Source organism: Theropithecus gelada, chromosome 7b, assembly GCF_003255815.1.
Source record: "Theropithecus gelada isolate Dixy chromosome 7b, Tgel_1.0, whole genome shotgun sequence".
Classification (NCBI taxonomy): Eukaryota; Metazoa; Chordata; class Mammalia; order Primates; family Cercopithecidae; genus Theropithecus; species Theropithecus gelada.
Window position 1 is genome coordinate 31,124,763 of NC_037675.1, and position 21,382 is coordinate 31,146,144.

Sequence of the window (21,382 nt, forward strand, 5' to 3'; positions counted from 1 at the left end):
TGCATTGAAGTCTCTTAATAGCAGAATTGATCAAGCAGGAGGAATAATTAGTGAACTTGAACACAGGCTATTTGAAAATACACCATCAGAGGAGACAAAAGAAAAAGAAAATAAAAAAGAATGAAGCTTGCCTACGAGATCTAGAAAATATCCTCAAAAGGGAAAATCAAAGAGTTATTGGTCTTGAGAAGTAGGTAGAGAAAGATATGATTAGAAAGTTTATCAAAAGGAAAATATTACAGAACCCCCCAAACCTAAAGAAATATCAAGTACAAGAAGGTTATAGATTAACCAAGCAGATTTAACCCAAAGAAGACATCGAGGCATTTAATAATCAAACTCTCAAAGGCCAAAGGTAAAAAAACAATCCTAAAAGCAAGATAAAAGAAACAAATCACATACAGTGGAGCTCCGATATATCTGGCAGCAGACTTTTCAGTGGAAACCTTAGAGGCCAGGAGAGTGTGGCATGACATATTTAACATGCTGAAGGGGAAAAAAACTCACCCTTAAGCAGTATATTCAGCAAAATATCTTTTAAGCGTGAAGGAGAAATAAAAACCTGCCCAAAGAAAAGCTGAGGAATTGTATCAATAGATGAAAGAAAGGGCATTAATAAGCAGTAAGAAATCATCTGAAGGTGCAAAACTCACTGGTAATAGCACACAGAAAACACAGAATATAATAACACAGTAACTGTGGTGTGTAAAATACTCTTATGTCAAAAGGCTAAATAGTACACCAATCAAAAATAATATCTACAACGACTTTCCAGACATAGACAATAAAATAAGACATAAAGATAAACAACAAAATTTAAAAAGCAGGTGGGATGATGTTAAAGAGTAGAGTTTTTATTAGTTTTCTTTTTGCTTTATTTGTTTGTGAAATCAGTGTTGTCATCAATCTAAAATAATGGCTTATAAGATAGTATTTGCAAGACTCATGATAATCTCAAATTGAAATATATACAACAGATACACAAAATATAAAAAGGAAGACATTAAGTCATATCGCCAGAGAAACATCGCCTCCACTAAAAGGAAAACAGGAAGAGAAGACCACAAAATAACCAGAAAACAAATAACAAAATAGCTGGACTAAGTCCTGACTTATCAATAATAACATTAAATGTAAATGAACTAAACTCTCCCATCAAAAGACACAGAATGGCTGAATGAATAAAAAAGCAAGACCCAGTGATCTGTGGCTACAAGAATCACACTTCACCTATAAATATATACATAGAATGAAAATAAAGGGATGGAAAAATATATTCTATGCCAAAGGAAACCAAAAAAGAGCAGGAGTAGCTACACTTGTATTAGACAAAATTGGTTTCAAGCCAAAACCTATAAGCAGAGACCAAAAGCTCATTATATAATGATAAAGGGGTCAGTTCACCAAGAGAATATAACAATTATAAATACAAAAATATCCATATCCTCCAGTGCTCCCAACACTGGGGCACCCAGATGTATACAGCAAACATTAGAGCTAAAGAGAGAGATAGACCTTAATACATTAATAGCTGGAGACTTCAATACCCCACTTTCAGCATTGGACAGATCTTCCAAACAGAATATCAGTAAAGAAACATCAGAGTTAATCTGTACCATAGACCAAATGGACCTAATAGATATTTACAGAACATTTCATCCACAGTCTCCAAAATACACATTCTTCACCTCAGCACATAGATAATTCTCAAGGATAGACCATATTTTATGTCACAAACAAGTCTTTTTTATTTTATTTTATTTTTTTTATTAATATACTTTAAGTTCTAGGGTACATGTGCATAACGTACAGGTTTGTTACATATGTATACTTGTGCCATGTTGGTGTGCTGCACCCATCAACTCTTCATTTACATCAGGTATAACTCCCAATGCAATCCCTCCCCCCTCCGCCGCCATAATAGGCCCCTGTGTGTTATGTTCCCCTTCCTGAGTCCAAGTGATCTCATTGTTCAGTTCCCACCTATGAATGAGAACATGCGGTGTTTGGTTTTCTGTTCTTGCGATAGTTTGCTGAGAATGATGGTTACCAGCTGCATCCATGTCCCTACAAAGGACACAAACTCATCCTTTTTTATGGCTGCATAGTATTCCATGGTGTATATGAACTTTAAAAAACTTGAAATAATTTCAAGCGTCTTCTCTGACCACAATGGAAAAAAACTACAAATCAATAACAAGAGGACATTTGGAAACAATACAAACACATGAAAATTAAACAATTGCTCCTGAATGACCAGTGGGTAAATGAAGAACTTAAGAGGAAAATTAACAAATTTGTTGCAACAAATGATAATGGAAACACAAGATATCAAAACCTATGGGATACACGGAAAGCAGTTCTATTAGTTCATGCTTGCAGTGCTATAAAGAAATACCTGAAACTGGGGAATTTTTGAAAAAGAAGTCAAATTGGCTCACAGTTTTCCAGGCTGTACAGGAAGCACAGCTGGGTAGGCCTCAGGAAACTTACAATCATGAAAGAAGCAAAGGGGAAGCAGGCATGTCTTATATGATCAAAGCAAGAGGAAGAGAAAGTGTGGGGGAGGTACCACACACTTTTAAACAATCAGATCTCATGATAACTCACTAATGATTACAAGAACAGCACCAAAGGGTAAATCTGCCACCACGATATAATCACCTCCCAGCAGGACCCACCTCCAACATTGGGGATTACAATTTGATATAAGATTTGGGTGGGAACATAGATCCCAACCATATCATTTTGCCCTGGCCTCTCCCAAATCTCATGTTATTCTCACATTTCAAAATACAACAATGCCAACCGTCCCCAAAAGTCTTAACTCACTCCAGCATTAACTCAAAAGTCTAAAGCCCAAAGTCTCACCTAAAACAAGAAGAGAAGATCACAAAACAACCAGAAAACAAATAACAAAATAGCTGGAGTAAGTCCTTTCTGTCTATAAGCTTGTAAAATAAAAAACAAGTTAATTGCCTCCAAGACACAATGGAGTTTTAGGCATTGGGTGAGTATTCCCTTTCAAAAAGGGAGACACCATTAAAAAAAAAAAAAAAAAAAAAAAAAAAAGGCTAAAGACCCCATGCAAGTTAGAAACCCAGCAAGGCAATCATTAAATCTTAAAGCTCTAAAATAATCTCCTTTGACTCCATGTGTCACATCCAGGCCACACCCATGCAAGGGGTGGCCTCACAAGGCCTTGGACAGCTCCACTTCTGTGGCTCTGCAGAGCTCAGTCCCCACAGCTGCTCTCAAGGGCTGGCATTATGCTCCTGTGGCTTTTCCAGGTACATAGTCCAAGCTCTTGGTGGATCTCCCATTCTGGGGTCTGGAGGACAGTAGACCACTTTTCTCAGCTCCACTAGACAGTGCCCCAGTGCAGACTCTGTTTGGGGACTCTAACCTCACATTTTCTCTCCCTGCTGTCCTAGTAGAGGCTCTCCATAAGGGTTCCACTACTGCACCAGCTTCTGCCTGTACATCCTGGGTTTTCCATACATCTTCTGAAATCTAGGTGGAGTCTCCTAAGCCTCAACAATTGCACTGTGCACCCCTGTAGGCTTAACACCATGTGGAAGCTGCCAAGGCTTATGGCTTGCTCCTTCTGAAGCAGCGGTCTGAATGCCTCTGCCCATTTGAGCCATGGAAGTAGTAGGAGCAGCCCAGATGCAGGGAGCAGTGTCATGAGGCTGCACAGGGCAGCAGGGCCCTGGGCCTGGCCCACAAAACCATTCTTCTCTCCTAGGTGTCTGGACCTGCGATAAGAGGGGCTGCACAAAGGTCTCTGAAATGCCTTCAGGGCCTTTTTCCCATTGTCTTGGCTATTTGTACTTGCCTTCCTTTTAGTTATGGAAATTTCTGCAACTGATTTCAATTCCTCCCCAGAAAATGGGCTTTTCCTTTATACTATATGGCTGGGCTGCAAATTTTCCATTTATGTTCTGCTTCCCTTCTAAATATAGTTCCTGTTTTAGGTCATTTCTTTCTTTTTTTTCTAAATTATACTTTAAGTTCTAGGGTACATGTGCACAACGTGCAGGTTTGTTACATACATATACATGTGCCGTGTTGGTGTGCTGTGCCCATTAACTTGTCATTTACATTAGGTATATCTCCTAATGCTACCCCTCCCCCCTCCCCCCACCCCATGACAGGTGTGTGATGTTTCCCTTCCTGTGTCCAAGTGTTCTCATTGTTCAATTCCCACCTATGAGTGAGAACATGTGGTGTTTGGGTTTTTTGTCCTTGTGATAGTTTGCTGAGAATGATGGTTTCCAGCTTCATCCATGTCCCTACAAAGGACATGAACTCATCCTTTTTTATGGCTGCATAGTATTCCATGGCGTGTATGTGCCATATTTTCTTAACCCAGTCTATCATTGATGGACATCTGGGTTGGTTCCAAGTCTTTGCTATTGTGAATAGTGCCACAATAAACATATGTATGCATGTGTCTTTATAGCAGCATGATTTATAATCCTTTGGGTATATACCCAGTAATGGGATGGCTGGGTCAAATGGTATTTCTAGTTCTAGATCCTTCAGGAATCGCCACACTGTTTTCCACAATGGTTGAACTAGTTTACAGTCCCACCAAAAGTGTAAAAGCATTCCTATTTCTCTAAATCCTCTCCAGCATCTGTTGTTTCCTGACTTTTTAATGATCGCCATTCTAACTAGTGTGAGATGCTATCTCATTGTGGTTTTGATTTGCATTTCTCTGACGGCCAGTGATGATGAGCATTTTGTCATGTTTCTGTTGGCTGCATAAATGTCTTCTTTTGAGAAGTGTCTGTTCATATCCTTCACCCACTTTTTGATGGGGTTGTTTGTTTTTTTCTTGTAAATTTGTTTGATTTATTTGTAGATTCTGGATATTAACCCTTTGTCAGATGAGTAGATTGCAAAAATTTTCTCCCATTCTGTAGGTTGTCTGTTCACTCTGATGGTAGTTTCTTTTGCCATGCAGAAGCTCTTTAGTGTAAGTAGATCCCATTTGTCAATTTTGGCTTTTGTTGCCATTGCTGTTGGTGTTTTAGACATGAAGTCCTTGCCCATGCGTATGTCCTGAATGGCATTGCCTAGGTTTTCTTCTAGGATTTTTATGGTTTTAGGTCTAACATTTAAGTCTTTAATCCATCTTGAATTAATTTTTGTATAAGGTGTAAGGAAGGGATCCAGTTTCAGCTTTCTAAATATGGCTAGCCAGTTTTCCCAGCACCATTTATTAAATAGGGAATCCTTTCCCCATTTCTTGTTTTTGTCAGGCTTATTAAAGATCAGATGGTTGCAGATGTGTGGTATTATTTCTGAGGCCTCTGTTCTGCTCCATTTGTCTATATCTCTATCTTGGTGCCAGTACCATGCTGTTTTGGTTACTGTAGACTTTCTTTGCTCACTCAGTCATTTCTTTACTCACTCATATGACATAGGATTTTAGAAGTGGCCAGGCCAAATCTTGAAGAATTTGCTGCTTAGAAGTTTCTTCCACCAGATATCCTAAATAAACCCAAGTGCAAAGTTCCACAGATCCCTGGAGTAGAGGCACAACGCCACCAGTCTCTTTGCCAAAGCATAGCAAGAGTGACCCTCAGTCCAGTTTCTAATAAGTTCCTCATTTCCATGTGAGACCTCCTCAGCCTATACTTCACTGTCCATTTCACTATCAGCATCTTGATCACGACCATTCAAAAAGTAAGAAGTTCCAAACTTTCCCTCATCTTTCTGTTGACTTCTGAGACCTCCAAACTGTTCCATTCTCTGCCTATTACCCAGGGTCCAAAGTCACTTCCACATTTTCAGGTATCTTTATAGCAATGCCCCACTCCCAGTACCAATTTTCGGTATTAGTCCATTCTTGCACTGCTATAAGGAAATACCTGTGACTGGGTAATTTACAGAGAAAAGAGGTTTAGTTGGCTCACAGTTCTGGAGACTGGGGAGGTCTCAGGAAACTTACAATAATGGCAGAAGGTAAAGGGGAAGCAGGCAAGTCTTACATGGACAGAGCAGGAGGAAGAGAGTGGGGGAGGTGCCACACACTTTTAAACAAGCAGATCTTATGATAACTGATTCATGATCACAATAAACACACCAAAGGGGAAATTTATCCTCATGATCCAATCACCTCCCACCAGGACCCATCTCTAACATTTGGGATTACAATTTGACATGAGATTTGGGCAGGGAAACAGACCCAAACCATATCAGCAGTACTAAAAGGGAAATTTATAGCTATAAGTGCCTACATCCAAAAAGCAGCCAAACTTCTAATAAAAAAATTAGTGATGCATCTTAAGGAACTATAAAAGAAAGAACAAACCAAATGCAAAATTACTAGAAGAGGAAAGATAAAGATCAGAGCAGAAATACATGAATTTGAAATGAAGAAAACAATACAAGAGTCGAGAAAATGAAAAGTTGGCATTTTGTAGAGATAAAGAAAATTGACAAATCTTTAACCAGACTAAGAAAAAAAGAGAGAAGCCCCAACTAAATAAAATCGAAGATGAAAAAGGAAACATTACAACTGATACTACAGAAATTCAAAGGATCATTAGAAGCCACTATGACCACTATATGCCAACAAATTGGAAAATCTAGAGAAAATGAACAAATTTGCAGACACATGCAACCTAGCAAGATTGACCATGAAGCAATCCAAAATCTGAAGAGAGCTACCAAGATTGATCATGAAGCAATCCAAAATCTGAACAGATTGATAACAAGTAATGAGATTGAAACCATAATAAAAAGTATCCCAGTAAAGAAAAGCCCAGGACCTGATGGCTTCATTGCTGAATTCTAATAAACATTTAAAGAACTAATACCAATCCTACTCAAACTATTCAAAAAAATAGAGGAGGAGGCAATACTTCCAAGCTCATTCTATGAGGCCAGTATTACCCTGATATCAAAATCAAAGATACATTAAAAAAATTACAGGCCAATATCTCTGATTTGATATTGATGCAAAAATCATCAACAAAGTACGAGCAAACTGAATTCAGCAAGGCATTAAAAAGATCATTCATTATGACCAAGCGGAATTTATCTCCAGGATGCAAAGATGGTTCAACATATACAAATCAATCAATGTGATGCATCATATCAACAGAATAAAGGACAAAAACCATATGATCATTTCAATTGATGCTGAAAAAACATTTGATAAAATTTAACACCCCCTCATGATAAAAATCTTCAGAAAACTGGTATAGAAGGAACATACCTCGAGATAATAAAAGCCATATATAACAGACCCATAGCTAGTATCATACTGAAGGGAAAAAACTAAAAGGCTTTCCTCTGATATCGGGAGCATGACAAGGATGCTCACTTTCACCACTGTTAGTCAACATAGTACTGGAAGTCCTAGCTAGAGCAATTGAACAAGAGAAAGAAGTAAACGGGATCCCAGTTGAAAAGGAAGAAGTAAAATTATCCTTGTTTGCAGATGATATAAGACTCCACCAAACAACTTTTAGAATTAATAAATTTAGTAAAGTTGCAGGATACAAGATTAACATACAACAATCAGTAGCATTTCTGTATGTTAACAGTGAACAATCTGAAAAAGAAACATAAAAAGCAATTCCATTTACAATAAAGCCACAAATAAAATATCTAGGAATTAGCCAAAGATATAAAAGATTTCTACAATGAGAACTATAAACACTGATAAAAGGAAGAGGACACACACAAAAAATGGAAAGATATTCCAAGTTCATGGATAGGGAGAATCAATATTGTTAAAATGTTCCACTACTCAAAGCAATCTACTGATTCAATGCAATTCCTATAAAAATACCAATGATGTTTTCCACAGAAGTAGAAAAAAATCCTAAAATTTATATGGAACCAAAACACACACACACACACACACACACACACACACACACACACACAGAATAGTCAAAGCTATTCTAGGCAAAAACAGCAAAACTAGAAGAATCACATGATCTGACATCAAGTTATATTGCAGAGCTACAGTAACCAAAACTGCTTGGTACTGGCACAAATACAGACACATAGACTGTGGAACAGAGAATCTAAAAACAAATTCATACGCCTACAGTGAACTCATTTTTCACAAAGCTTCCAAGAACATATGTATTAGTCCATTTTCATGCTGCTTATAAAGACAAACCTGAGACTGGGTAATATATAAAGAAAAAGAGGTTTAATGGACTCACAGTTTTCCACGTCACTTGGAAGCACTCAAAATCATGATGGAAGGCAAAAGGCATGTCTTACATGGCAGCAGACAAGAGAGAAAATGAGAGATCATTAGATCTTGTGAGACTTATTCACTACCATGAGAACAGTATGGGGGAAACTACCCCCATGATTGAATTATTTCCCCCTGGGTCCCACCCACAACACATGGGAATTATGGGAGCTACAATTCAAAATGAGACTTAGGTAGGGACACAGCCACACCATATCACATACTTGACACCTATTTTCTGAGTGATATGGTTTGGCTGTGTACCCACCCAAATCTCATCTTGGGTTGTAGCCCCCGTAATTCCCATGCGTCATGGAAGGGACCCAGTGGGAGGTAATTGAATCATGGGTATGAGTCTTTCCCATGCAGTTCTCATGATAGTGAATAAGTTTCATGAGATCTGATCATTTTATAAAGAAGAGTTCCCCTGCACACTCTCCCTTGCCTGCTGTCATGTGATATGTGACTCTGCTCCTCATTTGTCTTCCACCAGGATTGTAAGGCCTCCCCAACCATGTGGAACTCTGAGTCAGTAAAACCTCTTTCCTTTATAAATTACCCAGTTTTGAGTATGTCTTTATTTAGCAGCATGAAAATAAACCAGTACAGTAAAATGGTACCAGTAGAGTGGGGTACTGCTGTAAAGACACCTGAAAATGTGGAAGTGACTTTGAAACTGGGTAACAGGCAGACATTGGAACAGTTTGGAGAGCTCAGAAGAAGACAGGAAAATGTGAGAAAGCTTGGAGCTTCTTAGAGACTTGTTGAATGGCTTTGACAAACGTGCTGATAGTGATATGGACAATGAAGGCCATGCTAATGTGGTCACAGATGGAGATGAGGAACTTGTTGGGAACTGGAGCAATGGTGACTCTTGTTATGCTTTAGCAAAGAGTCTGGCACCATTTTGTTTGTGCCCTAGAGATCTGTGCAACTTGAACCTTGAGAGAGATGATTTAGGGTATCTGGTGGAGGAAATTTCTAAGCAGCAAAGCATTCAATAGGTGATTTGGGTGCTGTTAAAAGCATTCACTTCTAAATATTCACAATGATATGGTTTGGAATTAGAACTTATGTTTAAAAGGGAAGCAGAGCGTAAAATTTCAAAAAATGTGCAGCCTGATGATGCAGGAGAAAAGAAAAACCCATTGTCTGAGGAGAAATTCAGGCCTGCTGCAGAAATTTAAATAATGAGGAGCCAAGTGTTAATCACCAACAATGGGGAAAATGTCTCCAAGACATGTCCGAGACCATTGTGGCAGTCCCTCCCAGGCCCAGAGGCCTAGGAGGAGAAAATGGTTTCCTGCACCAGATCCAGGACCCCTCTGTTGTATGTAGCCTTGGGACTTGGCTCCTGTATCACAGCCACTCTAGCCATGGCTAAAAGGGGCCAAGGTTCAGCTTGGGCTGTGGCTTTAGAGGGTGCAAGCCCCAAACCTTGGCAGCTTCCACATGGTGTTGATTCTGCTGGTACACAGAAGTTAAGAATTGAGGTTTGGGAACCTCCACCTAGATTTCAGAGGATGTATGGAAATGACTGGATGTCCAGGCAGAAGTTTGCTACAGGGGTGGAGCCCTCATGGAGAAACTCTGCTTGGGCAGTGTGGAAAGGAAATGTGGACTTGAAGCCCCCACACAGAGTGCCCACTGGGGCACTGCCTAGGGGAGCTATGAGAAAAGGGCTACTGTTCTCCAGACACCAGAATGGTAGATGGACTGACAACTTGCACTGTGCCCCTAGAAAAGCTGCAGACACTCAACACCAGCCAGTGAAAGCAGCTGGGAAGGGGGGTTGTACCCTGCAAAGCCACAGGGGCAGAGCTGCACAAGACCATGGGAGGCCACATTTTGCATCGGTGTGACCTGGATGTGAGAGATGGAGTCAAAGGAGATCATTTTGTAACTTTAAGGTTTAATGACTGTCCTATTGGATTTCAGACTTGCATGGGGCCTGTAGTCCCCTTGTTTTGACCAATTTCTCCCATTTGAAATGACTGTGTTTACCCAATGCCTATATTCCCATTGTATCTAAGAAGTAGCTAACTTGCTTTTGATTTTACAGGCTCATAGGTGAAAGGGAATTGTCTTGTCTCAGATGAGACTTTGGACTGTGGACTTTTGAGTTAATTCTGAAATGATTTAAGACTTTAGAAGGCAGGATTGGTTTTGAAATGTGAAGATGTGAGATTTGGGAGAGATTGGGGTGGAATGATATGGTGTGGCTGTGTCCCCACCCAAATCTCATCTTGAATTGTAACCCCCGTAATTGCCATGTGTCATGTGAGGGACCCCAGTAGGAGGTAATTAAATCATGGGGGTGGGTCTTTCCCATGCTGTTTTCATGATAGTGAATAAGTCTCATGAGATCTGATGGTTTTATAAAGGGGAGTTCCCCTGCACACTCTCTCTTGCCAACTGCCATATAAGATGTGACTTTGCTCCTCATTTGCCTTCTGCCAGGATTGTGAGGCCTCCCAGTCATGTAGAACTGTGAGTCAATTAAACTTCTTTCCTTTATAAATACCCAATCTTGGGTATGACTTTACTGAGACATACCCAAGTATGCAGCAGTCTGCATGAGAACAGACTACTAATATACTGAGTAATATGCCATAAGCACATGCACTCAAAGCAAAAATGGACAAATGGGATCACACCAAGTTAAAAAGTTTCTTCACAATGCAGGAAACAATCAACAAAAGGAGAGAGAATTCACAACACAGAAGAAAATATATGCAAATTACCCATCTAACAAGGGATTAATAACCAGAATATATAAGGAGCTCAAACATGTCTATAGAAAAAATATAATAATCCAATAAAAAATGGGCAAAAGATTTGAATAGTTATTTCTCAAAGAAGGCATACAGATGGCAAACAAGCATATGAAAAGGCGGTCAACATCTTTGATCACTAGAGAAATATAAGTCAAATCTACAATGAGATATCATCTCACACCAGCTAAAATGGCTTTTATCCAACACAGTCAATAACAAATGCTGGCAAGGATGTGGAGAAAAGGGAATTCTCACACACTTTTGTATGAAGATTGAAATCAAAACAACTGAACCCATGGAGATAGAGAGTAGAAAGATAGTGGGAATGAAAATTAGTACAACCACTATGGAGAACAGTTTGGAGGTTCCTCAAAAAACTAAAAATAAAGCTACCATATGATCCAGCAATCCCACTGCTGGGTACATACGCAAAAGAAAGGAAATCAGTGTATCAAAGAAATATCTGCACTCCCCTGTTTGCTGCAGCACTGTTCACATAGCCAAGATTTGAAAGCAACCTAAGTGTCCATCAACAAATGAATGGATAAAGAAAATGTGGTACATATACACAACGGAGTACTATGCCACCATAAAAAAGGGATAAGATTCTGTCATTTGCATAAAGATAGATGGAAATGGAGATCATTATGCTAATGAAATAAGTTAGGCACAGAAAAACAAACTTGGCATGTTTTTCCTTACCTGTGGGTGCTAAAAATCAAAACAATTGAGTCCATGAAGATAGAGAGTAGAAGTATGGTTACTAGAGTCTGGGAAGGGTAGTGCTGGGGTGGGAAAGAATTGGGGATAGTTAATGGGTACAAAAAATATACAGTCAGAAAGAAGAAATAAGACATAGTATTTGATAGCGTAGCAGAATTAGTCAGTAATAATTTAATTGTACATTTAAAAATAACTAAGAGAGTATAATTGGATTGTATGCTACATAAATGATACATGCTTGAGGGGATGGGTGTCCCCATCTGTAGGACACCAACATCAAAGACCAAAGGTAAAACCACAAAGATGGGGAGAAACCAGAGTAGAAAAGCTGAAAATTCTAAAAATCAGAGTGCCTCTTCTCCTCCAAAGGATCATGTTCGTCAGCAATGCATCAAAGCTGGATCAATGGATCAATGGATCAAAGCTGGGTGGAGAATGACTTTGACAAGTTGACAGAAGTAGGCTTCAGAAGGTCGGTAACAACAAACTTCTCCAAACTAAAGGAGTATGTTTGAACCCATCACAAGGAAGCTAAAAACCTCGAAGAAAGATTAGATGAATGACTAACTATAATAAACAGTGTAGGGAAGACCTTAAATGACCTGATGGATCTGAAAACCACAGCATGAGAACTTTGTGACGCATGCACAAGCTTCAGTAGCTGATCCTATCAAGTGGAAGAAAGGGTATCAGTGACTGAAGATCAAATTAACGAAATAAAGTGAGAATACAAGATTAGAGAAAAGGGAGTAAAAATAAACAAACAAAAACTCCAAGAAATATGGGACTATGTGAAAAGACCAAATACAAACGTTTGACTGGTGTACCTGAAAGTGATGGGGAGAATGGAACCAAGTTGGAAAATACTCTTCAGGATATTATCCAGGAGAACTTCCCCAACCTAGCAAGGCAGGCCAACATTCAAATTCAGGAAATACAGAGAACACCACAAAGATACTCCTCAAGAAGAGCAACCCCAAGACAGAAAATTGTCAGATTCACCAACATTGAGATGAAGGAAAAAATGTTAAGGGCAGCCAGAGAGAAAGGTCGGGTTACCCACAAAGGGAAGCCCATCAGACTAACAGCGGATCCCTCGGCAGAAATCTTAGAAGCCAGAAGAGGGTGGGGGCCAATATTCAACACTCTTAAAGAAAAGAATTTTCAGCCCAGAATTTCATATCCAGCCAAACTAAGCTTCATAAGTGAAACAGAAATAAAATCCTCTACAGACAAGCAAATGCTGAGAGATTCTGTCACCACTAGGCCTCCCTTACAAGAGCTCCTGAAGGAAGCACTAAACTCAGAAAGAAACAACCGGTACCAGCCACTGCAAAAACATGCCAAGTTGTAAAGACCATTGATGCTATGAAGAAACTGCATGAATTGACAGGCAAAATAACCAGCTAACATCATAATGACAGGATCAGATTCACACATAACAATATTAGCCTTAAATGTAAATGGGTTAAATGCCCCAATTAAAAGACACAGACTGGTAAATTGGATAAAGAGTCAAGACCCATCAGTTTGCTGTATTCAGGAGACCCATCTCACGTGCAAAGATGGACATATGCTCAAAATAAAGGGATGGAGGAAGATCTACCAAGCAAATGGAAAGCAAAAAAAAAAAAAAAAAAAAAAAGCAGGGGTTGCAATCCTAGTCTCTGATAAAACAGACTTTAAACCAACAAAGATCAAAAGAGACAAAGAAGGCCATTACATAACAGTAAAGGGATCAATTCAACAAGAAGAGCTAACTATCCTAAATATATATGCACCCAATACAGGAGCACCCAGATTCATAAAGCAAGTCCTTAGAGACCTACGAAGAGACTTAGACTCCCACACAATAATAATGGGAGACTTTAACACCCTACTGTCAATATTAGACAGATCAATTAGACAAAAGGTAAAAAAGGATATTGAGGACTTGAACTCAGCTCTGCACCAAGCAGACCTAATAGACATCTATGGAACTCTTGACTCCAAATCAACAGAATATACATTCTTCTTAGGACCACATGGCACTTATTCTAAAATTGACCACATAATTGGAAGTAAAGCACTCCTCAGCAAATGTGAAAGAACAGAAATCACAACAAGCTGTCTCTCAGACCACAGTGCAATCAAACTAGAACTCAAGATTAAGAAACTCACTCAAAACCGCACAACTACATGGAAACTGAACAACCTGCTCCTGAATGACTACTGGATAAATAACAAAATGAAGGCAGAAATAAAGATGTTCATTGAAACTAATGAGAACAAAGACACAATGTACCAGAATCTCTCGGACACATTTAAAGCAGTGTGTAGAGGGAAGTTTATAGCACTAAATGTCCACAAGAGAAAGCAGGAAAGATCTAAAACTGACATAACATCACAATTAAAAGAACTAGAGAAGCAAGAGCAAGCAAATTCAAAACTAGCAGAAGGCAAGAAATAACTAAGATCAGAGCAGAACTGAAGGAGATAGAGACACAAAAAACCCTTATACCTGATGTAAATGACGAGTTGATGGGTGCTGATGAGTTGATGGGTGCAGCACACCAACATGGCACAAGTATACATATGTAACAAACCTGCACGTTATGCACATGTACCCTAGAACTTAAAGTATAATAATAATAATAAATAATTTTAAAAAAATCAATGAATCCAGGAGCTGGTTTTTTGAAAAGATCAACAAAATTGATAGCAAGACTAATAAAGAAGAAAAGAGAGAAGAATCAAATAGACACAATAAAAAAAGATAAAGGGGATATCACTATCGATCCCACAGAAATACAAACTACCATCAGAGAATACTATAAACACCTCTACAGAAGAAATGAATAAATTACTGGACACATACACCCACCCAAGACTAAACCAGGAAGATGTTGAATCTCTGAATAGACCAATAACAGGCTCTGAAATTGATGCAATAATTAATAGCCTACCAACCAAAAATGCCCAGATCAAGAAGGATTCACAGTTGAATTCTACCAGAGGTACAAAGAGGAGCTGGTACCATTCCTTATGAAACTATTCCAATTAACAGAAAAAGAGGGAATCCTCCCTAACTCATTTTATGAGGCTAACATCATCCTGATACCAAAGCCTGGCAAAGTCACAACAAAAAAAAGAGAATTTTAGACCAATATCCCTGATGAATATTGATGTGAAAATCCTCAATAATATACTGGCAAACCAAATCCAGCAGCACATCTCAAAGCTTATCCACCACAATCAAGTCAGCTTCATCCCTCGGATGCCAGGCTAGTTCAACATACACAAATCAATAAATGTAATGCATCACAGAAACAGAACCAATGCAAAACCACATGATTATCTCAACAGATGCAGAAAAGGCCTTTGACAAAATTCAACAGTGCTTCCTGCTAAAAACTCCCAATAAACTAGGTATTGATGGAACGTATCTCAATATAATAAGACCTATTTATGACAAACCCACACCCAATATCATACTGAATGGGCAAAAACTGGAAGCATTCCCTTTGAAAACCGGCAAAAGACAAGGATGCCCTCTCTCACCACTTCTATTCAACGTAGTGTTGGAAGGTCTGGCCTGGGCAATCAGGCAAGAGAAATAAATGAAGGGTATTCAATTAGGAAAAAAGAAAGTCAAATTGTCCCTGTTTGCAGATGACATGATTGTATATTTAGAAAACCCCATCGTCTCAGCCCAAAATCTCCTGAAGCTGATAAGCAACTTCAGCAAAGTCCCAGGATACAAAATCAATGTGCGAAAATCACAGGCATTCCTATACACCAATAACAGACAAATAGAGAGCCAAATCATGAGAGAACTCCCATTCACAATTGCTACAAAGAGAATAAAATACCTAGGAGTCCAACTTACAAGGGATGTGAAGGACCTCTTCAAGGAGAACTACAAACCACTGCTCAACAAAATAAAAGAGGACGCAAACAAATGGAAGAACATTCCATGCTCATGGATAGGAAGAATCAATATTGTGAAAAAGGCCATACTGCCCAAGGTAGTGTATAGATTTAATGCCATCCCCATCAAGCTACCAATGACTTTCTTCAAAGAATCGGAAAAACTACTTTAAAGTTCATATGAAACCAGAAAAGAGTCCACATTGCCAAGACAATCATAAGCAAAAAGAACAAAGCTGGAGGCATCACACTACCTGACTTCAAACTATACTACAAGGCTACAGTAACCAAAACAACATGGTAGTGGTACCAAAACAGAGATGTAGACCAATGGAACAGAACAGAGCCCTCAGAAATAACACCACACCTACATCCATCTGGTCATTGACAAACCTGACAAAAACAAGAAATGGGGAAAGGATTCCCTATTTGATATATGGTGCTGGGAAAACTGGCTAGCCATATTTAGAAAGCTGAAACTGGATCCCTTCCTTACACCTTACACAAAAATTAATTCAAGATGGATTAAAGACTTAAATGTTAGACCTAAAACCATAAAAACCCTAGAAGAAAACCTAGGCAATACCATTCAGGACATAGGCATGGGCAAGGACTTCATGACTAAAACACCAAAAGCCATGGCAACAAAAGCCAAAATTGACAAATGGGATCTGCTTAAACCAAAGAGCTTCTGCATGGCAAAAGAAACTACCTTCAGAATGAATAGGCAACCTACAGAATGAGAGAAAATTTTTGCATCTACCCATCTGACAAAGGGCTAATATCCAGAATCTACAAATAACTCAAATAAATTTACAAGAAAAAAAAATCCCATCAAAAAGTGAGCAAAGGATATGAACAGATACTTCTCAAAAGAAGACATCTATGCAGCCAACAGACACACGAAAAAATGCTCATCATCACTGGTGGTCAGAGAAATGAAAATCAAAACCACAATGAGATACCATCTCACACCAGTTAGAATGGTGATCATTAAAAAGTCAGGAAACAACAGATGCCAGAGGATGTGGAGAAATAGGAACTTTTTATACTATTGGTGGGAGTGTAAATTAGTCCAATCATTGTGGAAGACAGTGTGGCGATCCCTCAAGGATCTAGAACTAGATATACCATTTGACCCTGAAATCCCATTACTGGGTATATACCCGAAGGATTATAAACCATGCTGCTATAAAGACAAATTTTTGCTATTCACAATAGCAAAGACTTGGAACCAACCCAAATATCCATTAATGATATACTGGATTAAGAAAATGTGGCACATGTACATCATAGAATACTATGCAGCCATAAAAAAGATGAGTTTATGTTATTTCCAGGGACGTGGATGAAGCTGGAAACCACTATTCTCAGCAACACAGAAAACCAAATACCACATGTTCTCATGCATAGGTGGGAATCAAACAATGAGATCACTTGGACACAGGACAGGGAACATCACACACCAGGGCTTGTTGGTGGGTAGGGGGCTGGGGGAGGGATAGCATTAGGAGAAATACCTAATGTAAATGATGAGTTTATAAGGGCAGCAAACCAACATGGCACATGTGTACCTATGTATCAAACCTACACGTTGTGCACATGTACCCTACAACTTAAAGTATAATAAAAAAACAAAAATAAATAAATATAATAATAATTAAAAAAAGAAAAACAGGAATTTGAACTGCATGGGTCCACTTATATCAGATTTTCTTCTGCTTCAGCCACAGTTGATACAGCAAGACCAAGCCCTCCTCTTCCTTCTCTGTCTCAGACTATTCAATGTGAAGATGATGAGGGTGAAGACCTTTATGATGATCCACTTCCACTTAATGAATAGTAAATATATTTTCTCTTATGATTTTCTTAATAACATTTTCTGTTCTCTGGATTACTTTATTGTAAGAGTGCAGTATACAATACGTAATACAAAATATGTTAATCGACTATGTTATCAGTAAGGCTTCCGATTATCAGCAGGGCAGTAGTAGTTAAGTTTTGGGGGAGTCAAAAGTTATCAACAGCTTTTCAACTGTGTGTGGAGGCTTTCAGTGCCCCTCACCACTACATTGTTCAAGGGTCCACTGAAATTTGATAACTACTTGAAAACTTTTTAGGGCTGGATACTACTTGAAAACCTTTCTTCTAGTAGCCTTAACTAGTTAAGACCATTTTAAACGGCTTTTTAAGAACTACACTTCTATCTGACTCTAAAGAAGATCCACATTTAGTTCAGGTGCCAAATAAAATCTACCTGAGACCAAAGGATTTGCAAGATACCAAAACTAAAACCAAACCTAATTAAGCAAACTAAAAATATTAGGCTACTTTAGTTTACATGCAAAAACCAGAGGCCTTATCTAACTCTGCTAGTAAAGAAATTGAGAAATTAAATCTACGCTTGAAAGTACTGAGTTGACTTAGATAAGGCAGCTAAAATGGAAGGAAAGACAAGTCTTAACAAAATATTCAATTCAGAATTGGGAGTTAGTGTTCCCAGTGACCTTGTATTGTGGAAAAGCATATAAGTGTCAAAGTTTCTTAGACAATGTGACCACAATAGTAGCTTAGACCGCCTATCTCTTTATGCTTGTGCCATCAAGCTCTGCCAATATATGGGATATTTAGAAGAAACTCAACTTGCATAAGTAGATTCAGCAGAGTGCAAGTGGAATCTTGACTTCTTAATGAACTTGACTGGTAAACACAAATGTATGTAGAAATCTTCTACGAGCCCTTCACAAATATTAGCACCCTGTGCCTGGAATTCACACGTATTTCACCACTGGGCTGCTCTTGCTCTTTCTGCCTTTCTCAGACTGTCTTTCTTCTCATGGCTTCTTTCATTCATCCAGATTTACAACCTGTTCTAAATGAGTCTGTTTGGCTTTGACTTGAACCTCAATTCCAGGTCACAGCTTGCCCATTTTCTCATGGACAAGAATCTCTAATACAGATAGCAGACACAATGACCCCTGAATCTCGCCCGAAGCTCTGTAGGAATTCTTTCCCCTCCTATCAGGAAAGAAAAATCATTCCTATAGCTCAACTTCCATGAGGTCAATGGAAATTACAATTTTAAAAGTAATTTATAGATCAATAAATATTTATCATTATTTCAGTTTCTCCACGGAGGTACATAAAGAAAAACTTCCTAATGAGTTTGAAATATAAAGCAGCTGCTAACTTTGATATGGAACTTATTAGCTGATAGAGAATTACCAAAAGAATACAATTTCCCTGAAAGCTGGTAATGAATATATATATGTCTCAGAATTGTCCTTTAATTTCTGGCTACATAGCAAAAATAAAACTTTTATTTGATTTTATTTGGCTCTGTGAAAGTGCATTCTCTTTCATGAAACCACAAATTCAAGAGTGGGAGCTACCACTAGTGATGCAAATTTGGAATCAGTATTGATATATGTTGATTAAAAATATCCCACAGGTGTTGAAATGAAACTTATTAAGTAGCACTACTGTCACTGATTTGCTGAAAAATGATCAATGACTATTAATATGCTTTTAATGGTATACTTTTATATGTAAATTGATTAAAACTTTAAAATTAATTTTAAATGACTTTCAAACTAGAGATTTTACTATAGAATAGGCTATACCTTGTATTTTTATAAATTTCAATATTCATATAACATGAGTACCTACAATGTCTGATTGAAAGGCCCATTACTGAAAAATCTTAATGCAATGGCCTAAAAGACAAACTGTCTGTACAAGGAAAAAGAAAGAATTACTATGAACACTAGATTGTAACAATTTGCACACAGTTCTGTTTATGTGACCATTTCTCATTGATAAATATAGATGAACACATAGAGACAGAACCTATAGACTCACTGCCCTGCACATCACAAATGGCCTTCACTACAGAAATATATTCAGCAAGTTACTCCAAGACCAGAAGCAAATAATCTACGGAGAAAATAAAAACATACGCTGTTGCAATAAATTTTTTGCATCTGAATATATTTCATGCATAACATGTGTTTTTCTCTCTAATTCCTTAAATGGCTTGGAACCTGGATATGCTCCTATTAGGATCAATAGACCACTATATTCTACTATTTTCTTTCTGTATTCTGCAAATAACTAGACCTGAGGAAACTACACAGGTATGATAAAGAACAATTAGAGATTCAAAAACGAATGTATACAATTCGAATTAGTAATTAAACTGGGAGAGGTACATTGCTAACACTGGGAAAATCTAAAGCATATATACCTGTGAGAACAATTAACATTTTTCTTACATTTGAAAGCATGATATAGGGAGATAGGGTTAAAATGAACTTCAACTTTAGTTATAATTTTTCAGAAATTGAAGACTTAAGGTTGCCATTGCTTTTGTGTTTAATTTACCTACTGTCATGCCCTTAAGTCCTTCACCAAATATATAGGCAGAAAGAAAAAACAACCATACAAATCAACAAAATGTTTTAATCGAATAAGGAAAATGTAGCATTCATGAAGATGTAAGGGTTGAGGGAGAGGGTGGCATGAATATGCTGACTTCCACATTATTTCATGACCCCATGAATTCTTCTCAGGGGTAAAGCAAATGTTTTCACTATCAGAAACGCAGTAAATACCAACATGTTAGCAGATGATATTACTTACACACTCTGTGAAGCATAAGTCTTGTTTCTATTTTGTTCTACAGTATAAAAAGAGAAAGTCTGTCAGGAAAGAAACTAAAAATGAAGAAAATATGAGTCTTGTCTAACTGAAAAGCCTACCAGTATCAGGTCCCAACATTCATCATATTTAAAATTCCAGTTATAAATCCCTCAATTCGAACCTATCTTTTTAGCATACTTTTTAGATAATTTTTGTCTTACTTTTTAGTTTGAGTGGACTATGATCAGCTATCTCTAAGGCCAATTCTAATATCCTGTTAATTGTTTTTTTAAAGTGCATGCTTCTCTTGTCTTCCTGAGCCACGTTTTCTACAGTGATCTGGCTTTAAGGGAAGGCAGTACATGAGAGGACACCCTTTGGTCTTGTCTTCCCTGGACTCCTCAGGACACCAGAGTCCAGGGTGGATTTGTAGTCCATTCCTGGTACTGTGTGCCCCTTTCCTCAGGTGTTAGGCTCTTGGTTTTCCTGGCTTTGCCCTTAATTTCAGATAAATCATCGTTGTTAAATAGATGTTTCTGGACATTCTAAGTTTTGGATTCTGTACAAGACGGTAGCCAAATAAATAATTTGTACATTGCTTGAGTTCGGGTATTTCTGTGGTTGGATAGTTTGGAAATTTAAGAATGTCATTTGAGCAATATTTTGAAATTGAAACGAGAAAAGGACTTCAAAGCACCAATGTAAGTATTCTACTTTTCTAAGAAAATGGTTTGTAATTTAGGATTTGCTCTTAAGTGTAGATGAGAATTGCTAGCTTACCTGAACCAGCTGCTACCACTTCGTTTTATGCTCATAATAATGAAGTGAGAATTTTAGCAAGTGAAAACTGTCGTTTAAAACCTAAGAACTGAAAGCATCTGTCCAACAGTGTATTCAGGGCCAAACCTAATGGTTTACAAAACAGATGATGAGTGTGTACATGTTATGAATTGCTGCCGTATGATGCCTTCCTAGGTTTTGTATACAAAGTGGGGAAAGTTTTCATTCTACTGTGTGACTCATCAATACAACAGATGAGATGTTTGATAGAAACATTGCTGTCATTTCTAATGAATTCATAAGCTATTGTTCAATTCTC